The 17,835-nt window shown below is 54.4% G+C and overlaps 1 protein-coding gene across 3 annotated transcripts in view; it reads right to left on the reverse strand.

Moving 5' to 3' along the window:
- The window catches only part of ARAP1 (ArfGAP with RhoGAP domain, ankyrin repeat and PH domain 1), a 64,670-nt gene extending 47,917 nt beyond the window's left edge, over positions 1-16,753 (reverse strand). The window contains exon 1 of one of the 3 annotated variants that reach the window (XM_041730151.1): positions 16,486-16,753. The gene's annotated coding sequence lies outside the window, so the exon portion shown is untranslated. Of the gene's footprint in view, positions 1-4,041; positions 4,059-16,485 lie in introns of those variants that run through there. The other 2 variants (XM_041730153.1, XM_041730152.1) reach the window with 2 other exon arrangements.
- Positions 16,754-17,835: the final 1,082 nt, after the last annotated feature.

Below are 17,835 nucleotides of genomic sequence, written 5' to 3' on the forward strand. Positions count from 1 at the left end.
TTGTCTTAAGTAGACTCTACAACCACTTCTTAGGATGGGGCTTAAAAAGGTATATGTTTTTAAAGTATTTTATGTATTTTTAAAAGATTTTATTTATTCATGAGAGACATGAATAGATACCCTTAAAAGTATTTAAAAAATAAATTATAGGTAGGGGCGCCTGGGTGGCTCAGCTGGTTAAGCATCTGCTTTTGGCTCAGGTCATGATCTCAGGGTCTTGGGATGGAGCCTCGCATAGGACTCCCTACTCAGTGGGGAGTCTGCTTCTCCCTCCCCCTCTATGCACTCTCTTGCTCACTCTCTCAAATAAGTAAATAAAATCTTTTAAAAAATAAAAATAAGAATAAATAAATTTTAGGTAATTAGTACTTCAGAAAGAACTGGCAAAAAATGGCAGTGCTACTCAAATGACAATTTTTTTAAAAATAAGAGATAACCTAAATAGTCCTTACTATATAGGTACATAAGCACTTTTTATTAACTTAGTGAATCCTCACAGCAACCCTATGAGGTACATATCTCACAGTTCAAGATGAAGAAACTGAGGCATAGAGAAGTAATTTGCCCAAAGTCGCACAACTAGGAATGGGCAGCTTAAATATAGTTTAGATCTTTGTCTAATATAGTAGCCAGTAGTAGCCATATATGGCCATGAAGCACTGAACGTGTGGCCACATAATGGAAGTGTGCTGTATAAAGTACACACTGGATTTTGAAAGTTTAGTACAAAAAAAAAAAAAAAAAACCAAGAAGATAAAATATCTCTATTGTTTCTATTTATTATCTGACAAAAGTATAATATTTTGGATACTTAAATATAATACATTAAAACAACTTAGAAATTTTTTAAATTGCACTTGTGGCTCACATTTCATTTCTCCTGGATAGTCTAAGTCTGAGGATTCTTTTTTTTTTAAGATTTATTTATTTATTTATTTATTTATTTATTTATTTATTTATTTATTTATATTAGAGAAGAGAGAGAGAGAGAGAAAGCGCAGGAGCAGGAGGGGCAGAGGGAGAGGGAGAGAGGATCTCAAGCAGACTCTGCGCTGAGCACAGAGCCCAACACAGGCCCAATCTCATAACCATGAGATCATGACCTGAGCCAAAACTAAGAATAGGACACTCAACTGACTGTGTCACCCAGGCGCCCCCTAACTCTGGATTCTTAACCACTCTGCTTCCTACCACTCAAAAGTGATAATGAATGTTAAGTAAGCGCGAGCTACAGCTTGGGCACCCTTTTAAAGGCTCAGCACCAACTGGTGATGGCCCCAACACTACACTGGAATGACCAGGGCTGGGAAACAGGAAACCACTTCCATCCCTCAGAAGTGGTCAGCCCCACCCCACCCCCCAGCCTCCCTCAAGTTCCTATTCCTGCACTAAAGACTTTAGACCAAGGGCAGAGTCAGAGATCGACACTGACCCCTCTGGGGCAGCCTCATTCAAGGCTCTGGAAATGTAAGCCCGACCTCAGACCTGGCCTGGCTCTCCAGGAAGCTCAGGCTAGAGGGGGGTCAGTCACCATCCAGCCAGTGAAAACAGCCCACAGTGCCCTCCCAGGGCAGAGGGTCAGGGAAGGCTTCCTAGAGGAGGCAGCTCCTTGAAAAAAGTTTAATGGGCAGCCCGGGTGGCTCAGCGGTTTAGCACCGCCTTTGGCCCAGAGTCTGATCCTGGTGACCCAGGATCGAGTCCCACATGGGGCTCCCTGCATGGAGCCTACTTCTCCCTCTGCCTGTGTCTCTGCCTCTCTCTGTGTATGTCTCTCATGGATAAATAAATAAAATCTTTAAAGAAAGAAAAAAGAAGTTTGGAGCAGTGCCCTGCTGAGCCATTCGGAAGGCTGAGGCAAAGAAGGAATTGGCAATACTCTTTATTTAAAATTTTGGTATTTTATCTTGGATTTTTCTCACCAATTTTGATTTGTTTTTTAAATACGGCTTAAAAATATTATCTTGATTACTGAGCTTTTTGCCCACCCCTCCTCCCTTTACACTTTGTGCCCAAGCCAAGTGCCACACTCACTGTACTCTAATCCTGGCTCTGGTTTGGAGCTTTAAGCCCTCTGGCTGCTATGACACATTACTGAGTCTCCACCCCCAGGGAAGCAGGGACCAGTGGAGGGAAGTGTCATCCTGTTGTGACAGCATGGCCACAAGCTGTGGGGTTCCCCTCCTCCCCTACCTCAAGGGCCCAGCTCAAACTTCAACACCCCACCATCCCACCTGCCCCTGCTTCTCCTGTCCCCCTCCAGCTCCCCTCTGCTATGCCAACTAAGATCCCACCTCAGCTCTAAGCCACAAGCCCCCCCCCCCCATTCAACCTGCTCCAGCAGCGACATTTACAAATGAAGAAACAACACCCACAGAGAGGAAGTGACTCGATGTAAAGGAAGCCCTAAAAGAAGCCCCAGCTGGGCTGGCCTGGCCTAGGATGCCCTTCATGTTGCTTTTTGCACCAGGCACCAGCTTAGCATATGGGACCCCCGAAAATGTCTGCTGACAGTGAGCAAATGAACCACATCCCACCTTCAGGTACTGATTCCTGTTGCCTTCTCCAGCAAGTGCTCCCTAACCACTGGGCTTGGGCTCCTAAACCGCAGAAGCCGAGCCATGTAGCAGAGCGCTACTCCCCATCTATTCTAGTTGGTCCATTCATGGGGCTCCGTCTGCACCTAACCCCCATCTGGCCTGGGGTACTCTGAGAGCCTGCACCCCTTTTTATCCACCCCTCCCTCCACAGTGGAGTCCAGGGCCTGGCTGACCCAAGGGCACCAGTCCAGAGGTTAACGGTCATCCAGAATCACTAATCCTTGGCAGCCAGTCCTTCCTTAGGTCTGCTAGCCAGAGGCGAAGCTCTCACCTTCTGTCCTCTGACTACCACTCAACCCCCACCACAGTTTAAACCTCACTGCCCATCTGGCCCAGCCTGGCATCTCAGTCCCGCCATTCCCACCAGTCCAGCAGCAGGGCAGCCCAGAGCCTTAGCCAAGGGCAGGCACCCTCCCACTTCCTCCGTTTTTCCTAAGTGCCTACTGCATGCCTAGCCCTTGCCAGATTGTCAGCTTTATCTCACTTGTCCTCATAACAATCTCAAGGCCTGAGACTCTTGCCCCATTTCAAGGAAGCTGTGGGAAGTGGAAATTTGCCCAGGTCACTTGCTGGAGCCACAGGGGCCTTCAGAAGATGTGACTGCCTCTCTTTGGTAGAGCTGGAAAGGCTTCCCGAGGGCACTCCAGAGCTGGGCTTGGAAGGAGTAGGAGGTTGCGCTTCCAGCCAAAGGAAACTGAGCGGGCAAGGCTCAGGGGTAGGAAAGGACCTGGCAGGTCCAGAGATGGGGTGATTTCAGTGGGGCAGGGACGGGGATGTAAGAGGACAGTAGTGACACCCAGACAGGTCTGGGGACTCCCACGAGGGTGTGAGCCTCCTTTGCATTCTGATTTGCATGAGTGAGTTAGGCCTGAGTCAGAGTGGCCCTAAAGGTCCTAACTCCTTCCACATTCAGCCCCCTCAGCCAAGACCCTGCCCTCCCCCGCCACACCCCCCACACCCCCAGGAGTACTTCAGGCCCCCTCTGCACAGAGCTGCACTCTGGGTCCAAGGGAAGGCCCAGTGATGGGGGGATGGAGTGAGAGGGAGGCGGGGTCCACACCCGGGCCTGAGCTACTCCTCCACTCACCCCCTCCTCCCCTGCACGCCATCTCCTCCCACTCCCACAACCCCCACTACTCCAGGAGGACTCAGCATAGACTCCAGCATCCAAACCTCAGGAAACCCCTCAGAGCGTCCCACACAGGAACCAAGAACACATCTAGCTCTGGCCAGGCCAGGTCTACAAACCACAACCTGCCCATACCACAAACTCATAGCTCTCACTCATACCCCACCCGACAGCCACAGGGCAGATCTGCCCCTCCACCACACACACACCCTTCGGTCCCACACTCCCAACAGCCTGACTATGTACAACTGCCCCAGAGCCCAACGATGCCCAGGACCCCCCACCACCAACCCCAACCCAATTACCAGGTGATACCTGTGGGCAGGACCACATTTGATCCGCCGCCCTCCTGGGTGTTCTCAGGACTCCTCTAACCAGGCAAGAGGCCTTGGAGACACTTCCCTCCCATATGAGGAACTAGGTGGGGGCTGGGTTCCTGGCTCGAGGAGTGCAGAAGCGCCCCCGCCCTGCTGCAGAAGCTAGCTCCCTCCAGCCCAGCTAGGCAAGGCATCAGGTGCAGCCCTCAGGCAGGCAGCTGACTGATCCTTGGGCCAAGAAGCCTACCTTCTTTCTCTCAGGGATCGGTGGCCACTGCATACCAGACCCAAAGAATTATACTGGAGTCTCCTGCTTTGCCGCAGCTCCGAATCTCTGCCCTGGCATTTGCCCTGGCACCAGATTCCTGCCCCATCCCATCCGTGGTGTGACTCATCTCTGGGGTCGCAGGAATGGTGGAGGCAGATGGGAGCAGCCCTCAGCATGTCAGCATGGTGAGGATTGAGTCAGGGCCCCAGCGCCTGGGTGCATAAAGAGCTGCCTCAGCCACCTGGTGGGGAGTTGGGGGCCACTGGTGAGCCCCTGGTGAGTCTACATCAGAGCCCTTTTCCCCCAGGATGCATGGCAAGGCTGGGTTCCAGTCCTGGCTCCATTACTCCTTGCCTGAAGTCATGTGACATTTTGAGACTCAGTTTCCCCCTCCATAAAGCAGAGCTGTCACCCAGATAACTACGACACATCACCATGTATGTACTAGAAGCCACACTCACTCGTCATCTGCTCACTCCTCTGTTGCTAAGACAGACACTTCCTGTTCCTTAGCCTGAGGCCTTGGGCAGTCCTGACCAGAGGGGACCTTGGCACTGGCCTTGTATCCAGGCTCCTGTCTGGATTGCTCCGCATCCTGGAGCTCTCTGTTCCCCGAGATACCAAGGACTAGCACACCCTGCCTCTGGCCACATTCCCCTGCAGGGCTCCAGACTGGATACCCCACTGCCCCCCTGCCCTCTTTCTGGGTGGCCCCAGGCACTGCACATTCCCCACCCCACCACGTGCTCTCCCAGGAAAGTAAGGCTACCTCCAACCCAGGTTCGGCTTCTAAGCCAATTAGAAAAAAATGCCTCTTCCTTCAGAAGCCCCACAGCAGGACACGCAGCTCAGCAAGGAGGGACAGGCTTAGGTTTCAGTATCCCCTCTCCCAGCTCTCACTTCACGCTGTCCCCCACAACCAGGTACTCTTGGACAGAGCGCAACATGCACACTCTCACACAGTGGGCCTGGGGAGACATAGAACATTTTAACAGCCTTCTTGGGGCCACCAGTTCAGCATTACAATAAAAAAATAAATAAAACCAGTTTTATTCATGACCATGATGCATAGGGGACTAGGGGACAGGAGACATCCTTGACTTCATTTCAGGACTAGCCCTAACTCCCACCCTAATCTTAAACGATTATCATTTTCTACAATCTTCATGTCTATGCTGTTGAAAGTTTTTTGTTTGTTTGTTTTTAAGATTTTATTAATTTATTCATTCCTAAAAGACACACAGAGAGAGAGGCAGAGACACAGGCAGAAGGAGAAGCAGGCTCCATGCTGGGAGCCCGATATGGGACTCGATCCGGGGTCTCCAGGATCTCGCCCTGGGCCAAAGGCAGGCGCTTAAACCGCTGAGCCACCCAGGGATCCCTGCTGTTGAAAGTTTCTATAGTTGTGCCTCACTTTTATAATTAGATGACAAAATGATGAAAGTATCTTAGGTCTATGACAATTAAGTCCCAGTTTGTTCCTCAAAATTACTATTAAAAAGTAGCTTTATAGGATGCCTGGGTGGCTCAGCACTCAGCGGTTGAGAGTCTGCCTTTGGCTCAGGTTGTGGTCCCAAGGTCCCAGGATGCAGTCCCATATCGGGCTCCCTGCAAGGAGCCTGCTTCTCCCTCTGCGTCTGTCTCTGCTTGTCTCTCTGTGTCTCTCATATGTAAATAAATAAAATCTTTTTTTTTAAAAAAAAAAGAGGCTTTACGATTTTAAGTGTAACATGAGCAGACCACTAAGAGAAAGAACAGTCATAAACAAAACTGATTTCCTGGGTCATGTGCACTAGAGAATGAGAAACTGAGACCCAAAGCCCACTCCCCCTCACCATGGTCTTATCCTCCCAAAGGTCAAGGATGCAGCACAGCAAGTAAGGTGCCCCCCACGCAGAGGCCAGCAACAGAGCACAGCCCAGGGACTTTCAAATGGGAAATGGACTGAGGACCATTAGTAAACATGAGACTCTAGGGTCCCTGTGGTTCGTCATCTAAACAGCATCTGACCCTACTCTAGCCCTGACCATCACCCACCTTCCCCCAAACCTCATCTGAGGTCCCTCTCATGCCCAAGCCCCACCCTGGAGAGGGTCAGATATAGAGGAAGATATGGAATGAAGCGTAAATATCTGCAGAGTATCTCACTTGCAAATTAACGAAACTGAAAGTTAAATGATTCGGGGTTTAGGCCTTGTCAAAGTCTGTGACATACAAATCCCCCCTGACCTACCAAGTACTCTCACCTCTGAAAGAATCACTCAGGATCACTCTGGGCCCTCCCATTTCCCCTATGCCTCCTCATGACTTTGTTCTGACACCAACTCCCTCTCCATCCCCGCTTTCCTCCGCCCCAGGCCTCCCTGGCAGGCCTGGATCTCTAGGCCCTCCTCCTGCTTCCCTCCCTTCAGCCAGCACACCCCTCAGCCCACCCTGTAACTGCCCCCAAGGGAGAGCACCTCACCTAACCCTAACCCTGACCCATACCGACCTTCCCTGTGCCCCAGCCCGTCACCGTTGAGGCACAGCACCTGAGGAGACCTGGGCAGCCCCAGCAGGAGCACATGGGGCTCTGGTCTGGTTCTCAGGCACAGACAGTCCCCTACTGAGCTGGGGGCTTCTCAGGCAAAGCAAGGCCAGAGGTGCTACAGCGTGACACCAGGAAGATCCTCCTCTGGGTCCACTGCTCCATGGCAGGGGTGGTGGGGACAGGGGGCTCCTAACACTATCAATGAGGCAGAAACAGGGCTGACCACATGGCAGGTGGGAGTACACAGGGCTGACAATAAGGCTCCCAGGTAGCAGAAGTGGACAGAACCAGAGTCACATGCCGGGACCCTCAGAGGGGCTGAGGGCTGGCCCTGGCCCGGGATGGGGACAGAAAGCTGCTTGACTCCTCTCAGAACCACCCTAGAAGCTGTTGTGCTTACCCACCCAGGAGGAGAGCCTTGGTGGGCTCCCCCGCACAGGAGAATTAGGAGCCCAAAGAACAGGGACCCGAAACTGCCTTCTCCGTGGGTGGTCCCTGGAACGGAGAAGCCAGAGAATAAGCAGATCCCTTGCTGCTAGCACCTGAAAGGGGAAGCTGCCTGTGTTGATTGGGTAGAGGTGACCAGACTGGCGGGCAGGGGCTGGAAAGGAGAGAGAGACCGGGTATCAGCCACACAGGCTCTGGCCACGGATATGTGTGATCTCAGCCTCCCCCCTCTAGAGTCAGACAAAAGAGAGGAAGACTCCCTGACTCGGCCTCTCCTCTCCAGCTTACAGAGAACATTCTAACCCTCTTATCTGACCCGGCCAAACTTGCCTAAAACAACAAAAGGTCATGATTACAGAATGCTTACCATCTACCAGGCACTGTGCTAAACACAGTGTGTGGACTGTTTTATATAATCCTCATGACAGTCTAGAACGAGAGTGGTTTTAGCCCACTTTACAGATGAGAAAGTAACTAAGCCTCAGAAAGGTTAAGTAACCTGCCTAAACTAACACAGGAGCCAGCTTGGACCCGAGGGCTGCCCTCGGGTAGACAGGCCCCTCTTTCTACAACATCTCCTCAGAGGGGACAGCGCAGAGACAGGCAGAGAGCAGCGAGGACACAGAGGGTCAGGCGGGCAAGAGAGAAGGGACATGAGTACAGGCCGAGAAGGGCCTGGGGAGACAAAGTGAAGACACTTGCCCTTGTGTCTGGACAGCAGGAAGCCACGACAGGTAGCAAGGTGCTTCCGGGATGGATCACGGGAGGCAGGCAGGGGCACAGGGGTGCCAGCTGCTGGGAGACTGGGGAATTCACGAATTTCTGAGGCTCCGTTTCGCCATCTCTAAGATGGAGATTACAACAGCTCCACCATGCAGGCTTGCAAGAATAAATGCATGCCTTCGAAACAGCCCAAATCTGACCAGTGCTCATTCCTCAGTGCCTTCCCACCTCCCTCAGAATAAAGCCAAAACCAGCACATGGCCTACCAGGTTGCATGGCCTGTCCCCACTGCCTCTGTCTCCTTGCTGTTATTCCAACCCACTCTGTGAGCTTTACCCCCAGAGGTGGGCACTGGAGCTCCTCTGCCTGGGGTGCTCTTCCAGATATCTGATGACTCACCCCCCTGTTTTTTTCCAGCACTTTCTCAAATGCAAGGCCTTCCTTCCTTAAACACGCTACCTAAAAATGTGCTCCCATGAGTTCCTGAACCTGTCATTTTTCAGCTTATCACTTTTGGGTTCCATCCTCGGATGCCACTTCTCACTGTATTGCATATTTATTTGCTCATCGTCAGTCTCCTCAACCAGAGGACAGGAGCACTGTCTCATTAACAGCTCTATCGCCAGTGGCTAGAAGTGTCTGGGCCCTGGAGGAATGGATGAATGGACAACCACAAAGGCCTGGCTTACCCCAGTCAGGAGCTTGGGACAGGGGCCTGTGACATGGGGAGGGAGACGGATGGTTGGATGAGGAGCTGTCAAGGTTCAGACCAGAGATCTAGGAGTCAGGGATTCAACTCTGAGGTTCCTCGGTCCCCTCTGCTGTTGGGCTTGCCCCTTCTCTTACCTGAGGCTGTCCCAGCCACTTCCTGCTGCGCTGGCCTGGTAAACACTGCTCAGGGAGCCTTAAGTGCTGACTCTCAGACCACCTCGTGCTGCCCACCCGTCAGCCACTCCCCAGAGTAGCTCCGAACCTTCTTAGACTTCCAGGAGTCTCTGAGACCAGCCCCAATCCCTCTGCTCTGCCCACCCCTTCCATGACCCTCTATTGCCTTGCCTCTACCCACTGGCTCCTGCCACATACTCCTCTTCCATCTCATTCCCTCCACTCCCACTGCCTGCCACCTTACCTCCAGATCTTTGCTTATACCATTCCCTCTGCCTGGAACGTCATTCCCTACCTTGCTTTTCAAGTTCAGAGCCATCCACTCCAGGAAGCAGCCTCTGAGTCCCATGGCCACAGCCCTGATCACACTGGGAAGTTACTCTCTGCGACTCTCTCATAGATATGGCTGGGTGCTCCTGGAAAGCAGGACCAGGGTCTGATTCCCCTGCATCCAGCCTGAGGTTGGCAGATAGTAAATATCTGTTGACTGCATGAACATCTCCTAATTTTATACGTGGAAAGCAAGTGCCCAGGCAAGTGATGACTCGCCCAAGGTCATGCTGCAACCAGTGGCTGGAGTGTGGCTAGAGCCTGGCCTCGGGCCTCCTATATCAGACACCTCCCATTCCTCTACTGCCCACCCAGTTACAGCTCTAGTCTCCTGCCTGCTGTACCCCAGACCTACCTTCCCCCAGCTCCTCACCTGCCCCCACCTGCTCCTTAGGCATTTAGGAACCACCTTAGCCAACCCTCCCCTCTTCCAGAAGATGAAAGTGAACCCCAAAGAGGTCCAAAAAACTAAACTAACCAGGGCCACATGACAAGTCAGGACCAGGACCTAGCCCTCCCCCACCACACCCGACTGGACTCCCTTCCATTAGCCTGTTCCTTGGAAGAACTGGGAGGAGACAGTCCCCTTAGGTGATCTCAGAGATACTGCAGCAACCGCCCCCCCCCAATCCACTTAGGCTAGGCCACCCCGACACTGAGAAATGTGGGTTTTCGGGTCACCGGCAGTAGAGGCAAATAAGTGTCCTGATTCACGTCCTGAAACAGAAACTGGAACGGAACCACTAGAACAACTAGATGCTCCCCGAGTCTTTGGCCTCCCTAGGCCTAGTACATCCATCTTCGGAGCTGAGGAGCTAGTATAGGAGGAACAGCCCCAGGCTGAGGGAAGACGTAAGCCCTTAGCTGAGGCCTTTAGCACCCCTTTCAGTAAGCCAGGTAGACCCCACCCCAAAGCTGTCCTGTTGTTGCCTGGCAAAGCCTAGTTCCCAGCCCTGCTCTCCAGAGGTCCCTTCTCCCCCACTAGGCTAGGATCAGCTTTGAGAACAAGCTATGGCAGCTTGGCTGCAGACTCAGTGGCCTGCCTAGAGGGAGGTCCCTACTCAGAGGGATAAAAGCCTCACCCAACTCACCCATCAAGGAGTGCAAAGCCCAGCACACCTCATACCCCAATTCACAGGGATGTCCAATACTGATCACACCTGTGCAAAGGTACAATCTCAGGTCCTCCAAGGATGCATCTGAGCCCGAGAGTGCCCACACAGGCCCATGCACAGTGCCTGCCCAGAGGCATGTGGAGCAGAAAAGAGATGGGAAACACAGCCCAGGAAGGAACACACCCAGCCAGAAGTCTCCAGGAGGAAGGCTTGGGGGGAAACAGGCCTCCTTCCCACAAGGCAGCCCCTTTGAGGGCAGCTGGTGTGCCCATAGGCTCAGATGGGCACCGGAAGGAAAGGGTGAGGGTAGCAGCATTGCAAAATATTCAAAGGCCCTCCTGAGGACGGGCAGTGCAGTGCCTCCCTCAGGGCTCCCAGACGCAGGTCTCTGTCTACCACTCTGGCTTCGCTCTTGAGCCTGGCTCTGACCCTCCCAGACCGGAACATGTTGACCCCAGGAGGACCTGGCTCACCCATCAGTGTGGCCCAGCCCTTGCTCCATGACCCAGCCAGCCATCAGCCCTCCCTGGGCCTCCCCTCAAGCCCGTCCTGGTATCCAAGAGGACAGCCCCTCTACCAACAAATGAAGAGGAGGCCTGGACTCTGCCTGTACCCTCCTCATTCCCCACCAAGATGGCTGTCTCTTCTGCTACCACTTAGTCCCTTCCAGGGTCTGGTTCTCAGATTTCTTGAAAGGCGACCTCATGCTGTGGGTGGTGGGTGCACAGAGCACACAAAGCCTGGAGACCAGCTGTGCCACTGACCACCAGAAGCAGCCCTGAGAAACTCCGAGCCTCGTCTGTCTGGCATCAGCCAGCCAAGGTGTGGCACAGGACTCAGCCTCAACTCAGAGGCTACCCAGCCTGATACAAGGCTTGGCAGGCTCCTGGAACCCAGAATTTTGGATATTCAGAAGCTCGGAATCACCAGCACACAAAAAACCCTAGACTCCCTGAATCCCCAATGCTTAGAATCTCAGACTCAGAATCCTAAGACCCCAGCTGCCCAGCTGGGGAGCGGGTGGGTGGGAATAGAGAGGAGGGGAGAAGGCCCTGCACCCCATGTCACCTGCTCTGCTTGATATGTTCCTCTCCTGATCTGCTCACACCTAGAGGACTGATGTGGTACCTATTGCTTCCTGCTCCCCCTCTGAAGTCAAGGGACGCTGAGTTCAGAGACCTGGCCCTGGCGTTGGGCACTGGAGTGGAAAGGAGGGGTAAGGAGAATGCCAGGGGCGAGGCAGTGCCCTCTGAGGCAGGAGAGAAGGAGGCAAAGAAGGCCCAGGCATATGGGGTAGAAAGACGCAATGGCAGCTCCCCCATGTGGGGGGGCCGTCCCACTCCAGGACCACCCCAGGCCAGAAGGAAGTAGGGCCAAGCCAGACTCCCTCAGGAGCCGCCAAGATTCCAGGTGTGACCTCTAGTTCCTTGCCCTAGGAATGGGGACAGAGGTGTGGCCACAAGAGGTCCCAACACTCCTCTATCCCCCTGGCCCTCACAACAATAAAGATATGAAGGAGAAGGAAGATTTTGCCCCATTCCTCCCTCCTGTGGCGGGGGGAGGGGGGGCCTCTCTGCCCCCTAAATCCTCTTCTGAACCCCTCAGGGACTGCGTACCACACTCCTGACCACAGCCGGTCCCTGCTTCTTGGCCTCACGGCTCTGGAACCACATCCCCCGGGTTTGTTCATTCGGTCACTGACATCCAGCTGTTCCGCATCCCAGGTCCCTTCAGAGGGCTCGGTTTGGTCAGGGAGAGAGACTGGGGCCTGTGATAAGGCAGGTGGGCGGTGTCTGGGGGAAGCTCAGGGCTTCGGAGGCCAGGAGGCCCCGACCAGGCCCAGGCAGGGAGGAAGTGTGCTGGCCTTGGGGCCTCTACCTGGTGTCAGTTCCAGCTCTCCCTTTCCTCGGCTGAGGAAAGTCACTTAGCTTCTGACCTCAGTCTCCTCACCAGCAAAACGGGGTCTGGGAGAGCCACCGTATTCCACAAAGTCCAAAGTGGACAGGACAGGACGAGAGCAGCAAGCAGCCCTCCAAGAGGCGTCCGTACTAGGCCGGGCCCAGAACTAGAGGGAGGTCAGTCTCGACTACAAGTAGGATGCCCACAGCTGGTTACTGGCAATGCCACCCACCATGCGGCCCTCAACCCAGATTGGGAGTTCGCAGGGTAGAGGAGGGTTTGGATCTCCTCCGCCTGCAGTGTCTCCCAGGGCTCAGACAGTCTACTGCAAAGAGGGAGAAATTCAGACTCCCAGCTCTTCTCTGTAACGGGTCATCTTAGGCAAATCACCTAAGCTTCCTGGGCCTGTTTCCTCATCTATAGAGTGGGAATGGTACCCACCATGCGACACTACTGCTGAGGACTACATCAGCCCAAAGAAATGCTTCCACAGTGAATGGCACATAGTAAGCTTCCAAGAAACAGTAGCCACTGCCACTATTATTACTACTATTCAATAATACTGTTGTTACTAAACTGGTCACTTTTTTTTTTTTTAAGATTTTACTTATTTATTCATGAGAGACACAGAGAGAGAGGCAGAGACACAGGCAGAGGAAGAAGCAGGCTCCATGCAGGGAGCCTGATGTGGGACTTGATCCCTGGTCTCCAGGATCAGGCCCTGGGCTGAAGGCAGATGCTCAATCGCTGAGCCACCCAGGAATCCCTGAGCTGGTCACTTACTTCCACCTCCCCTCCCAGCCACTCTGATTGTCCCAGTAGTCTGGAATAGATGTCCTGAGTATAGGACAGATCTTTTCCTTTCTCAACTACATTCCAAAGGTTGAGCTAGAGAAAAATTCCACAGGAAGGTCGGGTGGAAGACCAACCAGGCACTGTCCCTCCAGCCCCGGGCTGTCCCTGACACCCAGGGTCATCAGCCTCTTTGGGCTGTCCTCCCCAGAGCCCTCATTAGAGCATACAGGTCTGGGGGCCTCATGGGGCCAGGGGTAAGCAGACAAGACATCCTCTCTGATCAAGGCTGGCAGGGAGCCTGGTGTTGAGTTATCGGCAGGCCCTGAGATCTGTGGGGAGTGTACTTATAGGGGATCTCTGAGGCTCCCTCTTATCTACCTGCTGTTCAGATCCATGGAGCAGCCCCCTTAGCACAGAACCCTTTCCTCAAACACCCCTCTGTGCAGGGCTGTGAAGGGGGCTGAGGCCAGCCAGGCTGAGATCAGAGGAGGAGGTAAGAGAGCCCACCCAAGGGACTGGACTCCAATCCCCAGGGAGGGCCGGGTCAGCCTGGCTGGGGTCACACTCTGCTCATGGCTGCCTTGGCCATCACCCAGGGGACAGCCCCTCACTGTATGGACCCTGGACTGAGCTCAAAGGGGAAGGTCAGACTGGAGAAGAGGAAATCAGGCCAAAGAAGGCAAAGGAATGCCTGGGTCCTGATCCTGCCTCTATCGCTTATTTGCTGTTTAGGGAGGACGAAACTGGTTAACATACATAAAATGCCTACCTCAGTGCTATGTGCCTATTTACTGACATATTTCTCACGGATGTGATTACTCAGCTCCTTCTGAGTCTGTTTCCCCCCTATGTTACTGGGCAGTGATCTCCGTCTCATGGAATGATATGAGGTTAAATAAAATGCAAATGTATAGCATCAGACACGTGATAGGTACTCAAATCAAACAGAGCTTCCTTCCTTTCCCTCTTCTTTCCCTGAGAGGGCCCACACTAGAGGTCAGATCAGTCCTGACCCCCACAGAGCTCACTATGTGATCCTGGTCTGACCTCTGGCCCTTGGCCTCAGTCTCCCCATCTGTGAAAAAAACTTCTGAGCCAAATGGTCTCTGAGTATCTGACCATAACTATTCCAGTTCCCTTCCACCTCCATTCCCTTCTTCCTTCTCCATTTCCAACTTTTGTCCTACTGCATCCCCTCTTGCTGCAACAGAACCTTTGGGAGCCTAAAATTGGGTGGAGGGGACAGCTGGTGGGCAAGGGGCATGAGCCTTGAAGCAACCCAGGGCCCACCCCAGGCTCCCAAGGGTTAAGATCCAGAGTGAAGGGCGGGTGGGGCGGGTGCGCAGCAGGGTCAGCGCTGGACAGGCGGGCCTGGAGCCCAGGGCCTGCCTCCCCTCCCCCCATCCTGGGAACAGAGGCTACTTGTTTGGGCATCAGCCGGCTGGCTTTGAGCTTGGCTAAAGAGTGGGGTAGGGAGGGGAGAGGGCCCAGAGAACAGAGGGGACTCCCCTCTCTTTAGCTGATGCTCTAGACTTAGTACTAGGCTAGTCCACCACTAGCCCTCAGGACTCTGAGGCCCCCTACCCCTCTGAACTAACCCCTGCCCTCCAGGTTCTTTCTTTCCTACATTCAAACATTCATTGCAGGGGACAAGATTGATGCTCAGGCCCAATAGTTGCCCTAGCAGTCTCTCTCTGGAGCATGAAACCAGGGCTCCTCTCCTCATCCTGCAGATAGGGAAATGAAGGCTCTGAGAAGTTTGGGGACTTGCAGAGTCACATGTTTGATGGCTGTACAGGGACCACCCCAAGTCCCAGTCATCCCCATGGTTCTGCGGCCCTTCCCCCACAGAGCTCCAAGAAGACCCTTCACAAGCTGTGCCACTATGCAGATTGAAAGGCAAGGCAAGAAGAGGCAATAAGCAACCCACCTGTGAAGTCCCAAAGGACCTAGGAGATTTTTTTTTTTTTTTTTTATGGGGAGACAATTTCTGGAGAGGGAGGATGGAGAGGACAAGCAATCCACACAAAGGACTGAGGTTTCAGGTACAGAAAAGCATGACTGGAGTCTGAGAGGTGGTGGGGATTTGGCTGGGGCAATGAAGCGTGGGGGCAATCTGGGCCTCTGAGTGGCCTCTGCCCACTTCCACCTCACCAGTTACAGGATTGCCTAGAACGACCCCCTTTTGCCCGACTCCTGTGAGCAAGTGGTGAATGGGGAGGCAAGGTCCCCCGGGCCCAGGTCTGGACAATCCCCAACCAGCCATGGGACACTGGGGCGAGTTCTCACTACATCCTTCCAGCCATACCCACTCCTTGCCATTCTTCAAATATACCATGAAAGGTCCTGCCTTTGAACAAGCTGTGCTGTCTTCTGGAGGGTCCTTAGCCTTGTTAATTGTCCCTTCACTGCCAAGGACCATGCCAGTCATCTCTTCTTCCCTGGGCCTCCAGCGTCTCAGTCCCTGATTCTATCTCAGTACCTGTCTGCACTTGTCTTCGAGATTCTGCTGGGATCTTTCTACCCTGTAATGAGTGGGCTGAGAAGTCTCCCCTAACCTGGCATTCTCTGCTCTCCAAGGACAGACATCCTGGGTGCCTCAGTCTTGACCTTGGTGCTCAGCACACAGCCAAATCTACCTGAGCTGAGTGCCTCCACAAACCTGTACCACCCTGCAGCAGCGCCCCTGCCCCTGGGACCAAGCCTGGAGATCAAAGGCGGCTCCCCAGGACAGGAGCAATGTGGGAGGGAAATGCATATGCCAGAAACCATACTGTGATTGCTCCTGACCAGAGTTCCTCAAGGCTAAACACCGCCCTGTGAGATCTGGGACCAAACACCCACCCGATGCCCCGCAAGCTGCGCTCCAAGCCCGTCCTCCAGTGCCAATAACCCACAGCCGGCGTGACCCCATTCAGTGAACACACACCTCCTCTTTCCAGCAACTAGGGCAGGTGGGGGCTCTTGGGAGGCCATGCCCCCATTTACTGGTGGGGAACTGAGGCACAGAGACCGGAAGTAGTCTGCCCAAGGTCACTGGAGCCCCAGGTCCAGGGCACGGGGTCATACTAAAGTGCAGAGCTGTAAGGGTCTCCGCGGCCCACGAGGCGGGAGCCTCCATTTCACAGATGAGAAAAGCAAGGCGCCCGAAGGCGGGCTGGCTCCGGCTCCTGGGAATCTTCCTGCCAAAGGGCTAAGGCTGGAAGGCCCCTGCCCGGCCGGTTCGCCCTCCTCCCCGCCGACGCTGGCCCGACCGCGCATCCTCAGGTGGCCGCCCTCACCCCATCACCAGCAGGAGGGCAGATGATGCCCCGGGAAAAACGCCCGCGGAAGTAGGCGCCGGGCGCACAGTCGGCGCGGCCTCGGCGTTCCCTTCTGCGAAATGGGGAAACTCCGGTCACCACCTGGCGAAGGCGCGGCGGGCGGGGAGGTCCCGGCAGCCGCACTTACCTGCTGTGGGCGAAGACTCCACGCTGGGAGCCGCGGACGCGAGGTCCCGGCGCGGCCACTGACTCACGCCGCCGCAGTCAACTCGCGGCCGCAGGCCGGGCGCGCCCACCCCGCCGGGTGCTTCCGCCCGCCCCACGTGACGCCCCGGGGAGGGGGCGGGGCAGGGGCAGGGACCGCCCCCGGCCCGGCCGGCCCCGCCCACTCGCCGTCCCGAGTCCGCCCGCCGGCCGCCCCGCCCACGCGGGGTCTGCGCGCCGCCTCGCCCCTCCCGCGGCCCGCACGAGATTCGGATCTACCTCCACCTCCCCGACCGCTGAGTCTCCACCTCTTCCTGAGTCTCTGCCACCCTTCTCCTGGTGACTCTGCCCCCGGGGGAATGAGCCACGCCGCTCACTCCCAACCCCCCTCCGGCCCGGAGGTCCAGAATCCGCAGGGTGGAAAGGGGCAGTTGGAGGCCGGACGACCTAGGTCCCTAAGCTTCTCCTCCTGGAAGTCGTTCCCCACCTCATTCTCGGAGGACATCCCACCTCCCTCTCCCGGCTCACATCCCCCAGGGGCAGGGTGGTGGGGACGAGTCCTACCCAGTCAAAGGGTTCAAGGACCCTTTGGCAGAAGGCTGCATATCAGCCTAAGGTCCTGGCACCAAGCGACTTTCACTGGCTGAGATCGGAGAGAGTAATGCCCATCCTGCCAGCACATACACAGGTAAGGGCCCTGGGTTTGACAGGAATTTCTGGGTCCCGCCTGTGTCCCTGTCACCTCTGGAGCCAGTCAAGTCAGAGACTTTAAGTTCTCTGCTTCTATTTCTCCAAATGCCCAATGGACATATTTGAAAGAACAGCTCTCATGAGGATGGGGCATGGGGTTGATTCTGAGATTAGGAGTCATTAATCTGAGCACCTACTACAATGCTAAGCACAGTGCTGGGCAACTTATTCCATTTATCTCAACCCTCATACCTCTCCTCGAAGACAAAAATCATCACCCCAGGTTAGGGATTAGAATATGAAGCTCCAAGAAGTTCCAGGACTTGTCCAAAGTTACAAAGCCAGTATTGGGCAAGCCTGGGAATGGAACTCAAGTCTTGGTGAGTTACAGACTCTCCTGCCCACCCTCCACTGGACAGTCACCTTGCCTCTCTAGAAAAGTCAACTCCAAGTAGGTTGTATTTTCCTGACAAGGCTGAGGCAAGTCATTTTCCAGGAGGGGAGAACAGGGCTAAACCTTGGAGAAAACTCCCCAGCCCCAAATTCATATGGGGTACAAAAACACTAGAGAGGGACAATGCATAGAGACCTCCTCCTCCCAACCTGATAGCAGGAGTGTCTCTCAGGCAGCAGAGGATACCTG

Source organism: Vulpes lagopus, chromosome 15 (assembly GCF_018345385.1).
Source record: "Vulpes lagopus strain Blue_001 chromosome 15, ASM1834538v1, whole genome shotgun sequence".
Lineage (NCBI taxonomy): Eukaryota > Metazoa > Chordata > Mammalia > Carnivora > Canidae > Vulpes > Vulpes lagopus.